Source organism: Bufo bufo, chromosome 1 (assembly GCF_905171765.1).
Source record: "Bufo bufo chromosome 1, aBufBuf1.1, whole genome shotgun sequence".
In the NCBI taxonomy this organism is placed as follows: domain Eukaryota; kingdom Metazoa; phylum Chordata; class Amphibia; order Anura; family Bufonidae; genus Bufo; species Bufo bufo.
Genome location: NC_053389.1, coordinates 272633260 through 272647670, shown reverse-complemented (window position 1 = coordinate 272647670; position 14411 = coordinate 272633260). Strand labels below are relative to the sequence as shown.

At 46.4% G+C, this 14411-nt stretch overlaps 1 long non-coding RNA gene across 1 annotated transcript; it reads right to left on the bottom strand.

Annotated features, from left to right (window-relative positions):
- Nucleotides 1-7689: 7689 nt before the first annotated feature.
- Nucleotides 7690-11496, bottom strand: LOC121007460. The gene is made up of 3 exons (XR_005780419.1): nucleotides 11202-11496; nucleotides 9801-9803; nucleotides 7690-7735 (listed from the first exon to the last, which is right to left on the bottom strand). It is a non-coding gene; the product is annotated as an uncharacterized LOC121007460 (long non-coding RNA).
- Between the last annotated feature and the right edge of the window lie 2915 nt (nucleotides 11497-14411).

Here is a 14411-nt window from a genome sequence, read left to right as displayed (position 1 = left end):
TCAACCTCCTACTCCTAGATCCAGATTGTTATTTTTAATTTTTCTGTATTTTATGTTATTTTCAAGTCATTTCCCTATCCACATTTGTTTGCAGAACAGTTGCCATGCTCTTAAAGAGGACCTTTCACTAGAATAAAACATCTAAACTAACTATACAGACATGGAGAGCGGCACCCAGGGATCCCCCTGCACTTACTGTTATCCGCGGGCGCCGCTCCGTTCTCCCGTTATAGCCTCCGGTATCTTCATAGTTAGGCTCCACCCAGGGGAACCTGCCGGCGTCTCATTCTCCCATGCTGTAGTGCTGGCCAATCGCAGCGCTCAGCTCATAGCCTGAGAGAAAAAAAAGCCTTTCGGGCTATGAGCTGAGCGCTGCGATTGGCCAGCGCTACAGCCTGGGAGAATGAGACGCCGGCAGGTTCCCCTGGGTGGAGCCTAACTATGAAGATACCGAAGGCTATAACGGGAGAACGGAGCGGTGCCCGGGGATAACAGTAAATGCAGGGGGATCCCTGGGCGCCGCTCTCCATGTCTGTATAGTTAGTTTAGATGTTTTATTCTAGTGAAAGGTCCTCTTTAAGCACATTTTGATGCCTTTTGCAGACCTCTAGCCCAGCAGTCCCCAACCGCCGGGCCGCGGCCCAGGACCAGGCCCTGGAGGATGATTTGCCGGGCCGCGGCGATCAGGGAAGTCTTTAACTCTGTACTAATGTAGCGCTTCCATTTTCGAAGCGCTTCATTAGTACAGAAGGACCAGGAAGCGGTGAAGGATCTGTACTCACCACTTCCTGGTCCTCGGCTCGGCTATCGCCGCTATACACAGCCAGCCGACAGCAGAATGAAGAGGATCGCGATGGTGACCAGGAGCAGGAGAGGTAAGTGTTTTTTTTTTTTGCACTGGGGGCTGATGGCTGACCTGGGGGACATGGGGCAGACATGAGGGGCTAATGGGGGGCTTATGGCTGACATGGGGGGCTTATGGCTGACATGAGGGGCTAATGGGGGGCTTATGGCTGACATGAGGGGCTAATGGGGGCTTTTGGCTGACATGAGGGGCTAATGGGGGGCTTATGGCTGACATGAGGGGCTAATGGGGGCTTATGGCTGACATGAGGGGCTAATGGGGGGCTTATGGCTGACATGAGGGGCTAATGGGGGGCTTATGGCTGACATGAGGGGCTAATGGGGGGCTTATGGCTGACATTGGGGGGCTAATGGGGGCTTATGGCTGATATTGGGGGGTTTATGGCTGACATTGGGGGGGTTTATGGCTGACATTGGGGGGTTTATGGCTGACATTGGGGAGGTTTATGGCTGACATTGGGGAGGTTTATGGCTGACATTGGGGAGGTTTATGGCTGACATTGGGGAGGTTTATGGCTGACATTGGGGGCTGATAGATGGCTAAAGGTTTGGGGGTTGATCTGAGCCATTGGTGGTCTGATCTGAGGTCTGATTAACATTGGGGGTCTGATTGCTGGTCTGACCTGAGGTGTAATGAAAATTTTTTTTTTCTTATTGTTCTCCTCTAAAACTAGGTGCATCTTATAGGGCGAAAAATACGGTACAGTGCAGCAGAGACCAGTGCAGCAGAGACCAGTGCAGCAGAGACCATAGTCTCTACCCTTGTACACTATGTAGCTACCCTTGTACACTATGCTGTGGAGTTTTGTACAATAAAGAAGAATTGGTTGGACATGCTGCTGTGGCTTCCTATTTCTACTCTTTGCTGCAGGAGTCACCCTGTTACAGAAATCACTCTCCCCTGCCGTCACCCCAGAGACCTGGCAGGAGGATCCAGGCTCTGCGGGCAGGACCAGATGCCTCCAAGAAACCCCTGATGGCCGTTTGTTATTCAAAGAAAAGGCACAACCTGCACCGGTACCACTAATACCGGACCTGTCACCACCACCAACCCTGAGGGTGGGACAGATAAATAACAGTGTGTTCACGTTTAACGCTAAAGTACAGCCATGTTTTATGCCACCTTACATGCTGCCCAGGAAGCAGTCTTCACAATCTGCTCCAGGCCTTCCTGAGCCCCTACAGCCAGAAGTTCTATCCCTTCCCGCATCGGCTGTGGATTCCGGTCTGCGGCAAGCAACTGCAGCATTTACTAGGCTGTCTGCACAGCCAACCCCTACAGCAACCGGTAGAGGGCAGTGGCGCACCACTACCAACACTACCCTCAGCTACCAGCAGAGGCTAGAACATCCTCTGATGAGGTTTAGCAGCTCTAGTAGCGATGAGGAGCTGGACACCTACCTGTAAGGTGTCCCCTACAAGAAAAAATATATAACAAGTGACATTGTTTGGGAGCCACTCCGTGGACTGCTACCTGACGGGTGAGGACCTGTTGGCATGTTGTGTGTTTTAACCTTTTGTTCCAGGTTGCCATTGTTTGTCCTCATCCAGATGGTCATGCTAGTTAGGACTCCCCCCATCAGCACTTAACCCCTCAATTCCAAGTTGAAAGTTTTATCCCCTTTCTCAGGTTACTTGATAGCCTGTTGCTGCTATTATTTTATGACATTTTAACCCTTTGGATTACAATTAACTCTTTTGCCCTGTGGATTGCAAAGAACTTTTATCAATTTCCAGAGGATTCTACAACTTCAAGCACTTCCAGGAATAAGGACTCAAGTTATTGTTGAGCCTACCCTTGCACTTATAAATTGCACTATTTTATAAAATGTTGCAACATAAAAGCTTGCACCCAAGGAAAAGACTCAAACGTGATACCTGAGCTCTTTGTGATTGTCCTATTATGATAATTTTGCACTATTGTAACAGTTTACAGTTATGTAACGTTTAAGTAACCTGCCCATTGTGTTTATTATCCTTCCAGGTGCCACAATGTGAATTTATGCACTGTTTACCATGATTGCACTTAACCATTGCACTTAACAAAAATGTTGCAACTTACTTAAAGTGTGCCTTTTTACAGCTCTTGTTCTCTTCCCCCGTTTATACGGACTGTCATCAGAGGGACATTGAATACTAATGGACTACACCCGGGTAGGACCAAGTGGTAAGTCCAGACAGGTCCAGTAGTAACTTCACAGGTACCCCTACTGCTTCGGGAATCGTTAGAAGCCCTAGGTTGCTCCTTCCCGCTTGTTAAATGTTCTGGATTGTTCCCATCCGGAGGTGTCTCATTTCCTGAAGATCTATGGGAACGTACTGCCCTCCTGTGACTTGCCAGAAGACACGAAGACGATAAATACCTCCCCTTCTGAGCGTTTGCCTAAGGTATGATACCTCAAGCCTTAGAGCCTTATATTTAGCTTCCTCATAGACATCATAGTGATCGTGCTATAAGCCAAATTTCTTCAGGCTATGATGCAGGGAAGGGAATACAGGATAAAGCCACCCTTCTATTTGCGGGCTTTGCATTACACAATGGTGGGATTACGGAGTAAAGACACCCCCATGCTTTCTTTGATATTGGTGGACGATATACAAAGTCAGTCAGTAATGTTTGCTTAGTGCAGTTATAGGTTACCTGGTTATACCAAGAGAAGGAAACTGTGTGTTGGACACCTTACTCTAGCGGCCAGGAACCTTGAGGAAACCGTTATGTGTTTTGTCTATGTAATGTCATTATATGTATAGTCATGCAGCACTCTGTATTAATTGGGTACTCAGAGCTTATTCCTCTTATCCTAGCATACGCCGAGGACGGCTTCACTTAAAGTAACGGGGTATGTAACATCCTGAAGTATGTCACCAAACTTCTGTTCCCCTGCTTCATAATGTTAATGCAAATGTATTTTACCATCTTGTGTGATATAACTGTGCATTGCCAAAATGTATATTTCTATGCCTGTTTATGTTTATGCTGTAATTCTTAATGTGCACCAGCAGGTGGCAGCGGTATGCAACAGGTCAGAGTTAGCTTCTAGCTTGGAACAGACCATTCCAGTCTAGTCTCCCCTACATGAGTAGAAGTGGGATGTCCCATGCCATGCTTTATGAGGAGGAGAGGGAAGTTAGTCAGAGTGTGAGCCACCCCCCTGTTGGGGTAGGCTGTGTTAGTAGGAGCTCGCAGAAACCGGGACCCCAACCAAGGATCCAAGCCTCTGCTGAGGCCCAAGATAAACCTTCCCAGCCTGAGTCTCTTACCTCAGCTGGTGGACAGAGAAAGCAGCCCTTCACAGAACTATCAGATCTCCAGGAAGCCTCCACCATACCCTGCGAGCAGTCCTGTAAGTAAAGATCCAAAGATAAAGAGAAGATAAGTGCCTCTTCAGCTAGTCAGACCGAAACCAAGCAGACCACAGACAGAGCAGAAGATAGATACCTGCCAGTTTCTCTAGGCATATGATCAGATGCAGAATACATATAAATTACTGCCACATATTGCCAAAACCTGCTGGGACCCTAGACTATTACTGTACACTGTATGGATCAAAGCTGCATATCATATCACCAAGTAAAGACAAGTTGGACCCTATTATCTGTGTGGATTTCCATCAATCCTCAATTACTCCTATTACCAGCACTCATTTTGTTGCATGTGAGCCAGGATACAGGAATCCAGCCATACTACAGGTAGGAGACACCGTTGACACTACCATATCTGCTATACAGAGACAATATCCCCCTCTGGCATTCCTCACCTGGTACGTGAGCTCATAACATCTTAAAGGGCCCTGCTACAGTACCTGCGCAAGCTGCAACTGGCGTCACGAACTACTACACATATAAACTGACCCACTGCATAGCATCCCCACTGACCCAGTGTCTTGCTCATTGCACATCTGCTTAGCTCAAATCCACAGGATAAAACCCTGAACATAGATGTGTATTTCACAGAGATGACTACAGTAAAAATATTTCTTAAAGCAATATAGCATTTATAAAGCACTCTCATAGATACACATACATGGTTCATTGGTTCTGTGTGTGGTGAAAGCCATTGCACATGCTTACAAAATTTGGATTGTCTAAATCCAACAAAATACCTTATGAATATTGATCCACATGCTAATAATTCACCTTCTTTTTGCAGGTGAATTTGGTTTCCAGTTAATGGTTGTTTTCTGAAGATTAAGAATCTAGAAGATCAGTCGATTGAATTTACAGATTTATATATTTTTTTGGTTTGGTGTTTACTGTAGTACTTTATATGATTGCACTGAACATTTATTTGAGGAAATCTGGTCAGCACAAGGGGTGGTCTTAGGCTACTTTCACACTTGCGGCAGAGTGATCCGGCAAGCAGTTCCGTCGCCGGAACTGCCTGCCGGATCTGCATGCAAACGGACAGCATTTGTAGACAGATAGAGATGTCCCGAACTATTCGCCGGCGAACATAGCAACATATGCGATGTTCGGGCCGCACCCTATACGTCATCATTGAGCAAACTTTGACCCTGTACCTCACAGTCAGCAGACACATTCCAGCCAATCAGCAGCATACCCTCCCTCCCAGACCCTCCCACCTCCTATCAAAAAGCAAGGACAGCATCCATCTTAGATTCATTTTGAAGCTGCAGTGTTAGTGAGACCAGGGAGAGTGCTGCTGCTGCTGATTTAATAGGGAAATCGTTAGCTAGGCCAGTGTTCTGTGTCAACTCCAGTCCTCAAATACTCATCCGATCTGCTGTCAGGACAGCGTCCTGACAGCACCCCAAAAAGCCCTTTTTAGGGCTAGTACATCAGTCTGCTTTTTTTTTCTCTGTAATATAATTGCAGTTGCCTGCCAGCGTGTGTGTCAGGCCTACAGCGTGTACTGTGCCTACTGCCAGTGCCCACCACTCATATCTGGTGGCACAGTAGCTTGCATTTAAAACAGTAAAACTATTTTTCCTCTGTAATAGACTGCTGGTATCCAGGGAAACAGGGGGAGGGGATACCACCTTTAACTCACCCTTGGCCCCTTTACCCAACCTTAACCCATAACAAAAGACACCGACAACTGTATCACTTTATTGCTGGATGGTGATCGGCCACAGCTTCTTTATTAAAGCGGCAAACCTTAATAAACCATATCGGAACGGTATGCCAAAGGCTGGACTCCCAGCGGGCAAGTTAAACCGTAATCATCAGAGCTGTCTGCCAACCGCTGGACTCCCAGCGGGCAGTTACTCCATCTGCTACCACCATATCTCCGCTGTACTCAAATGCCGCCAGCTGTGACTTTATAAACTCGACCAAAATTCGCAGCTCTCCAAAGCCGTAATCATCGGAGCAATATCCAAAACCGCTGGACTCCCAGCAGGGTCTCTTAAAAATAGAAAAACAAAACAGAATAACCAAGTATCCATAACTGAACAGAACCGTGCACTTCGACCCGCCTCCCAAGAATAACCGCAAAGGGAGGGAGGGAGGGCCAATCTGCTTCCACTTGCAAGAGGAAGTGACCAGGACAGAGAGGAGGTATATGTGACCTTCAGGATTTCCTGCACCGCCCCCATCCTGTCTAAGGAGGATCCCCAGGGATTAGACCTCAATGACCCTAATCTGCAACCTACTTAACCATTACTGAGACGGGGCCAGATTCCTAAATGCCCCTAAGGGGAAAAGGGGGGAAGGGGGAGGACCATCAGTCCCTAAGCACCCTCCCTATACAGTCAGGCGCTTTCCAGACTGCTGGTATCCAGGGAAACAGGGGGAGGGGATACCACCTTTAACTCACCCTTGGCCCCTTTACCCAACCTTGACCCATAACAAAAGACACCGACAACTGTATCACTTTATTGCTGGATGGTGATCGGCCACAGCTTATTTATTAAAGCGGCAAACCTTAATAAACCATAATATCGGAACGGTATGCCAAAGGCTGGACTCCCAGCGGACAAGTTAAACCGTAATCATCAGAGCTGTCTGCCAACCGCTGGACTCCCAGCGGGCAGTTACTCCATCTGCTACCACCATATCTCCGCTGTACTAAAATGCCGCCACGGAGGAGGCCCGTTCTCCCAACGGGGCTCCGACCACCACCCAGCAGAACCGAGTCTGTTTTAGCTCACGTACAGGCCAGAAAAGGAATTGTCCAAATTAACACCCAAAAGGAAGACACCATCAGGTCCCATTAAAAACCAAGGCCAATAAGGCCCGTGATGAGAGCATAGTCCAACCACTTTTCAAATCACTAGTCAGACCACACATGGAGTACTGTGTACAGCTCTGGGCTCCTGTAAACAAGGCAGACATAGCAGAACTAGAGAGGGTCCAGAGGAGGGCAACTAAAGTAATGACTGGAATGGGGCAACTACAGGACCCTGAAAGATTGGCAAAATAAGGGTTATTCACTGTAGAAAAAAGACGACAGAGGGGAGATCTAATAACTGTGTATAAATATAACAGGGGTCAGTACAGAGATCACTCCCCTCATCTATTCATCCCCAGAACTGTGACAAGGGGAACATTCTCTGTGTCTGGAGGTAAGAATGTATTTTCACAACATAGAAGAGGATTATTTACGGTAAGAGCAGTGAGACTATGGGACTCTCTGCCTGAGGAGGTGGATGAGAAAGGGATAATCATATGTCAGGACACATGAGGTCCAGAGCTCTGGAATAGACAAAGGCGCATTACCACAGAGCGGGTCACCAGCATCACCGCGCCTCCGGCGGAACTCTATACCAACCACCTCCGGAAGGAGTTATGACCACCTGAATTCCAGGATCCCTGTCCAAAAGACTTCCACCTCTCGAAAAACCAAAGAGCGCCCACCAGAAGCTATACGCACCACACAGAAGGTATACGAAAGCCAGCCATCGAACCGCTAAACGCCACAAATCTGAAAGAAAAAAACAATTAGCCCGAGCCACAACATGCAAAAGAGGATCGCACAACTAGACACAGAATAGTTATATTTCATCCAAAAGTATTTTCTTTTTTGTTATTATTTTTTTTTTTTAAAAGACCAAGGTAAATTGTCAAACCATAGTGCACTTGGAAAGAGTAAACGGATGGCTCACTGTGAGTGATCACGCTAGGTGCTCTGGACGAAGAGAGCCACCCCTTGCTCTGGAGAAGGTAAGATACATGCATAAAATTTAAAAGCAACTAACAAAACAATATCCTTAATCGATAAATACTTGATTTTTCTGGAGACCTAGATGTTTCTCACAATTAAAGTCCCAGTGTAATAAGCCCATATCATATGGGTGAGTCCCAGTGGAGATGATAAAAGCTGTGTCCCAGTAGGAGTAATCAGAATTGTATCCTCAAAGCTCTATATAGAGAACAGGGTTGTGCCTATTCAGGCTAGCATAGATAAAAAATGCGACCAGATTTATTTTATTTTACCGTACCCGAACAAACAAGTCCGGGTCCACACCCCCCCCGGGCGCCCCGAGTGCCGGCCCAAATCACCCACAAATTGTCAAACCGCCTGGGGGAAACCTAACCTAAAGGGAAAAACAATTGGAGCCCCACCATGCGTGAAGTCATTACAGAATACCAAACGAACTGACCAGCTGGACCGAAACCAGGCAGAGGGGAGGTACCCACCCCTTTATATTAACTGGATCGACATGTATAGACGGACCCCAATCCCGAGTACTATTACCCCATACAAAAATTCTGGAATAACAATCCCCCGCGCAGTGCGGCCTTGAATGAAGAGACAAACACCTTGGAGAAAATATCAAATCAGCCAGAACAGAAGGCTGAAGGAGACGGGACGTGACTATCCAAACTAAATACTCCCTAACTATACTGGTATCGCCTACCATACAATGGAATGATACATGCAAATAATGCTTGGAGGGTCACCATGCCGACCTGTGAAGTCCTGTCAAGAGGACCCGTCAGTGGATCTGACCCGCATCAAAACATAGATCCGAACGGGGAATGAAAGGCTGCAGTTTAACAGTGTAACTCCATGAATGGTGTTATATCAAGGCTCCACCCTAAGCGATGTCTACGAACGCACCTGGTTATCCGCTACTGGCTTACCATTAAGTTATACCTGCAACTACTGATTCCGCCATATCCACTCAACAAGGGGCAGCCCTGCTTCGTACAAACCATGCGGCACCAATATACTAATACCGCCCTCACGGCAACCAACCCAGCTGGACTAGAAGAAAGTCTCATGTATTGCTAACATCGTGTACATCCCCCTTCGATTCGACCCTACTGGATCCCACCGCACTGTAACTCCTGTAACACTGGACATGAGGCAAGTGCATCACCACCAAGCTGCCCGCCTGCACAGACATGTTAGAAGCTCAGCAGAAGTGCCCAGGTATCAACCATACCAACGGAACCTTGGGCCGGTGGACCAGTACCATAGAGTGCAGAAAGAGAAAACCGTAATTGTGGCTGTGATGATATGAACTCACAACCATATACATTAAAGGAAGGTCCATAGCCACAGGCTATAGAGCTGAATGCTAGAGGGATTACTACTACTGCGTCTCGCCTCCGTATATATGTACTAACCATGCCCTGTATGTCATTGTTGAAAGTCCAAATAAAACGCTTATATTTATATATTTTTTTTAATATATACACACGGCCTAGTGCCCGCAGATAGGAGCATAACAGACAGTACTACTTTTTTTTTTTTTTAAACTACTACACTCTATGCTGAAAGGGAAATTGGGAGAACACCCGGCAGGACTGATCTATCCTGAAAAACATCCGCAAAAAAGGCCAGCCAATAAACAAGACACAAGATAGAAGCAAGGCTTCTCATGCAGAAGAATATAAACATACATAATAAATATATACATCGATCAAACCTGTTTATTTATTTATATATGTATTTATTCTTTCTTTTTTTTTTTTTTTTATACATTTATCGTGATAAACAGTACAGACCAAAAGTTTGGACACACCTTCTCATTCAAAGAGTTTTCTTTATTTTCATGACTATGAAGGCACCAAAACTATGAATTAACACATGTGGAATTATATACATAACAAACAAGTGGGAAACAACAGAAAATCTGTCATATTCTAGGTTCTTCAAAGAACAACCTTTTGCTTTGATTACTGCTTTGCACACTCTTGGCATTCTCTTGATGAGCTTCAAGAGGTAGTCCCCTGAAATGGTCTTCCAACAGTCTTGAAGGAGTTCCCAGAGATGCTTAGCACTTGTTGGCCCTTTTGCCTTCACTCTGCGGTCCAGCTCACCCCAAACCATCTCGATTGGGTTCAGGTCCGGTGATTGTGGAGGCCAGGTCATCTGGCGCAGCACCCCATCACTCTCCTTCATGGTCAAATAGCCCTTACTTTCAAAGTTTTCCAAATTTTTCGGCTGACTGACTGACCTTCATTTCTTAAAGTAATGATGGCCACTCATTTTTCTTTACTTAGCTGCTTTTTCTTGCCATAATACAAATTCTAACAGTCTATTCAGTAGGACTATCAGCTGTGTATCCACCTGACTTCTCCTCAACGCAACTGATGGTCCCAACCCCATTTATAAGGCAAGAAATCCCACTTATTAAACCTGACAGGGCACACCTGTGAAGTGAAAACCATTTCAGGGGTCTACCTCTTGAAGCTCATCAAGAGAATGCCAAGAGTGTGCAAAGCCGTAATCAAAGCAAAAGGTGGCTACTTTGAAGAACCTAGAATATGACATATTTTCAGTTGTTTCACACTTGTTTGTTATGTATATAATTCCACGTGTTAATTCATAGTTTTGATGCCTTCAGTGTGAATCTACAATTTTCATAGTCATGAAAATAAAGAAAACTCTTTGAATGAGAAGGTGTGTCCAAACTTTTGGTCTGTACTGTATATATTCCATTTTTATTCTTTTATTTTTTATCCATAAAATTACATTGTTAAATCATTTATTATTAGTATCATTTCATTCTTTTTAATCACGTTTTATTTAAAAAAAAATTAATAATACCTAGCTATATATATACTCAGTTCCACTTTTTTTTTTTTTTTTTTTTTTTTATAATACCCTTTGTTATTCATTTGTATATTTTAATGCCTATAATATATTAATTCGGTTAGTAATTTCCTTTTTTTTTTATCGTATAAACAGAGAAAACCTCCATATATGCTAATGATATCCCGTTGCTCAGGGCTGCACCTGAGTTGCCCAATCTCCAGGAAAATATGTGCGGGTAACCTACAGGCTCTGTAAACCCACCCTGAAGCCATTGAGCGTCCATCAAGATTTTTATTTATTTTTTGTTTTTTTTATTAAGGCAGGGACACCGCCTCTACTAGTGATTCTAACTCTGCACAAGAACCATCCTCCCCACAGTACTCACCAGTCACAGAGAGGGACGGAACCTCCAAAGGAGCGGGTACGGGCTGCAGCGACCAGGCCGATCCCTGGAGTGACGGTCAGGCAACAGCCTCGTACGGTGATTGTATAACCAGACTCCTCCGATGCGCCTGACATCCGTCCTAAAGACGATGATAAGCGCCACCTGAGGATCTGGAGCGCCCATTTCTCCCTGAAACCCAGGAACGGCGACAGGACTGGCGCATGTGGAATCCATTATGGCCATGCCTCCAGGCAACCTAAGGGAAGAAAAAAACGCACCTGTGCCTGCGTGAAGGGGAGGAAGGAGGGCTCTGATCGCTCATTGTACGGAAGGGGCTCTGATCGCAAAGCTGGGACAGTAGGAATACCCCTTAGAAGCCATAGGCACAGGTGCACCGCAATCGGACATGGCAAGCACGAGGGGTTAATCTATAATACTGGACAGGAGACTGGGGGAAGCTAAAACAAGCACCACATATGAAAACTCGCCTGCCCAGCGGTGCCCGGTACATGACCCGGTAAACGCTGCAGGGGAAGGGGGGCGGGGGTTAGGCGAAGCGACCTAGCTTTCGCCATGGGAGCTAAAAGATGCCGTCCAAAGCAGCAGGGGGAGGGGTGAGGACCCCATATTGCCCTACATTACCGGGGAGACCAACAATCTCGCCCGGCTTGCTTAGCCCTAACGCCATGGAACAGAAGCTGGGAAGGAAGGGGGGGCGGAGACACAGCGCAGCGCCACAGACATCACAGGATGGGTCGAAAGAAACGGTGCACACACGCGGGAAGCTGGGGGATTAAGAGTTGGGGGGGGGGGGGGGGGTTAGGAGGAACGGCGAGCAGACCGCCGGACCTTCACTGAAGCGCTGGAGCTGCATGCATACCGCAGCAGCAGCTCCACAAAGCCCCAGAAGCAGGCACAGGGAGGAGGATGGCAGGGTAGAGCTCAAGCTGCTCTAACAGAGCACAGCTAACCCTCCCCTCCTCATGTAACTCACCAGGAAGCAGCCAAAGGGCAGAACCACCTGTGGACTCCTGGTGTGGACAGAGCAAAGGGGTATGTCCATACCAATCTGCTTCCACTTGCAAGAGGAAGTGACCAGGACAGAGAGGAGGTATATGTGACCTTCAGGATTTCCTGCACCGCCCCCATCCTGTCTAAGGAGGATCCCCAGGGATTAACCCTCAATGACCCTTATCTGCAACCTACTTAACCATTACTGAGACGGGGCCAGATTCCTAAATGCCCCTAAGGGGAAAAGGGGGGAAGGCGGAGGACCATCAGTCCCTAAGCACCCTCCCTATACAGTCAGGCGCTTTCCATAATTGCAGTTGCCTGCCAGCGTGTGTAAGGCCCACAGAGTGTACTGTGCCCACTACTGCCAGTGCCCACCACTCATATCTAGTGGCACAGTAGCTTGCATTTAAAACAGTAAAACAATTTTTTCTCTGTAATATAATTGCAGTTGCCTGCCAGCGTGTGTCAGGCCCACAGAGTGTACTGTGCCCACTACTGCCAGTGCCCACCACTCATATCTGGTGTCACAAACAGTAGCTTTTATTTAAAACAGTAAAACTATTTTTTCTCTGTAATATAATTGCAGTTGCCTGCCATCGTGTGTCAGACCCACAGTGTGTACTGTGCCCACTACTGTCAGTGCCCACCACTCATATCTGGTGTCACAGTAACTTGCATTTAAAACAGTAAAACAATTTTTTCTCTGTAATATAATTGCAGTTGCCTGCCAGCGTGTGTGTCAGGCCCACAGAGTGTACTGTGCTCACTACTGCCAGTGCCCACCACTCATATCTGGTGTCACAGTAGCTTGCATTTTAAACAGTAAAACTATTTTTTCTCTGTAATATAATTGCAGTTGCCTGCCAGCGTGTGTGTCAGGTGCACAGAGTGTACTGTGCCCACTACTGCCAGTGCCCACCACTCATATCTGGGTTCACAGTAGCTTGCATTTAAAACAGTAAAACAATTTTTTCTCTGTAATATAATTGCAGTTGCCTGCCAGCGTGTGTGTGTCAGGCCCACAGAGTGTACTGTGCCCACTACTGCCAGTGCCCACCACTAATATCTGGTGTCACAGTAGCTTGCATTTAAAACAGTAAAACTATTTTTTCTCTGTAATATAATTGCAGTTGCCTGCCAGCGTGTGTCAGGCCCACAGAGTGTACTGTGCCCACTACTGCCAGTGCCCACCACTCATATCTGGTGTCACAGTAGCTTGCCTTTAAAACAGTAAAACAATTTTTTCTCTGTAATATAATTGTAGTTGCCTGCCAGCATGTGTCAGGCCCACAGAGTGCCCACTACTGCCAGTGCCCACCACTCATATCTGGTGTCACAGTAGCTTGCATTTAAAACAGTAAAACAATTTTTTCTCTGTAATATAATTGCAGTTGCCTGCCAGCGTGTGTCAGGCCCACAGCGTGTACTGTGCCCACTACTGCCAGTGCCCACCACTCATATCTGGTGGCACAGTAGCTTGCATTTAAAACAGTAAAACAATTTTTTCTCTGTAATACAATTGCAGTTGCCTGCCAGCGTGTGTCAGGCCCACAGAGTGTACTGTGCCCACTACTGCCAGTGCCCACCACTCATATCTGGTGTCACAAACAGTAGCTTTCATTTAAAACAGTAAAACTATTTTTTCTCTGTAATATAATTGCAGTTGCCTGCCATCGTGTGTCAGACCCACAGTGTGTACTGTGCCCACTACTGTCAGTGCCCACCACTCATATCTGGTGTCACAGTAACTTGCATTTAAAACAGTAAAACAATTTTTTCTCTGTAATATAATTGCAGTTGCCTGCCAGCGTGTGTGTCAGGCCCACAGAGTGTACTGTGCTCACTACTGCCAGTGCCCACCACTCATATCTGGTGTCACAGTAGCTTGCATTTTAAACAGTAAAACTATTTTTTCTCTGTAATATAATTGCAGTTGCCTGCCAGCGTGTGTGTCAGGCCCACAGCGTGTACTGTGCCCACTACTGCCAGTGCCCACCACTCATATCTGGGTTCACAGTAGCTTGCATTTAAAACAGTAAAACAATTTTTTCTCTGTAATATAATTGCAGTTGCCTGCCAGCGTGTGTCAGGCCCACAGCGTGTACTGTGCCCACTACTGGCAGTGCCCACCACTCATATCTGGTGTCACAGTAACTTGCATTTAAAACAGTAAAAAAATAAATCTCTGTAATATAA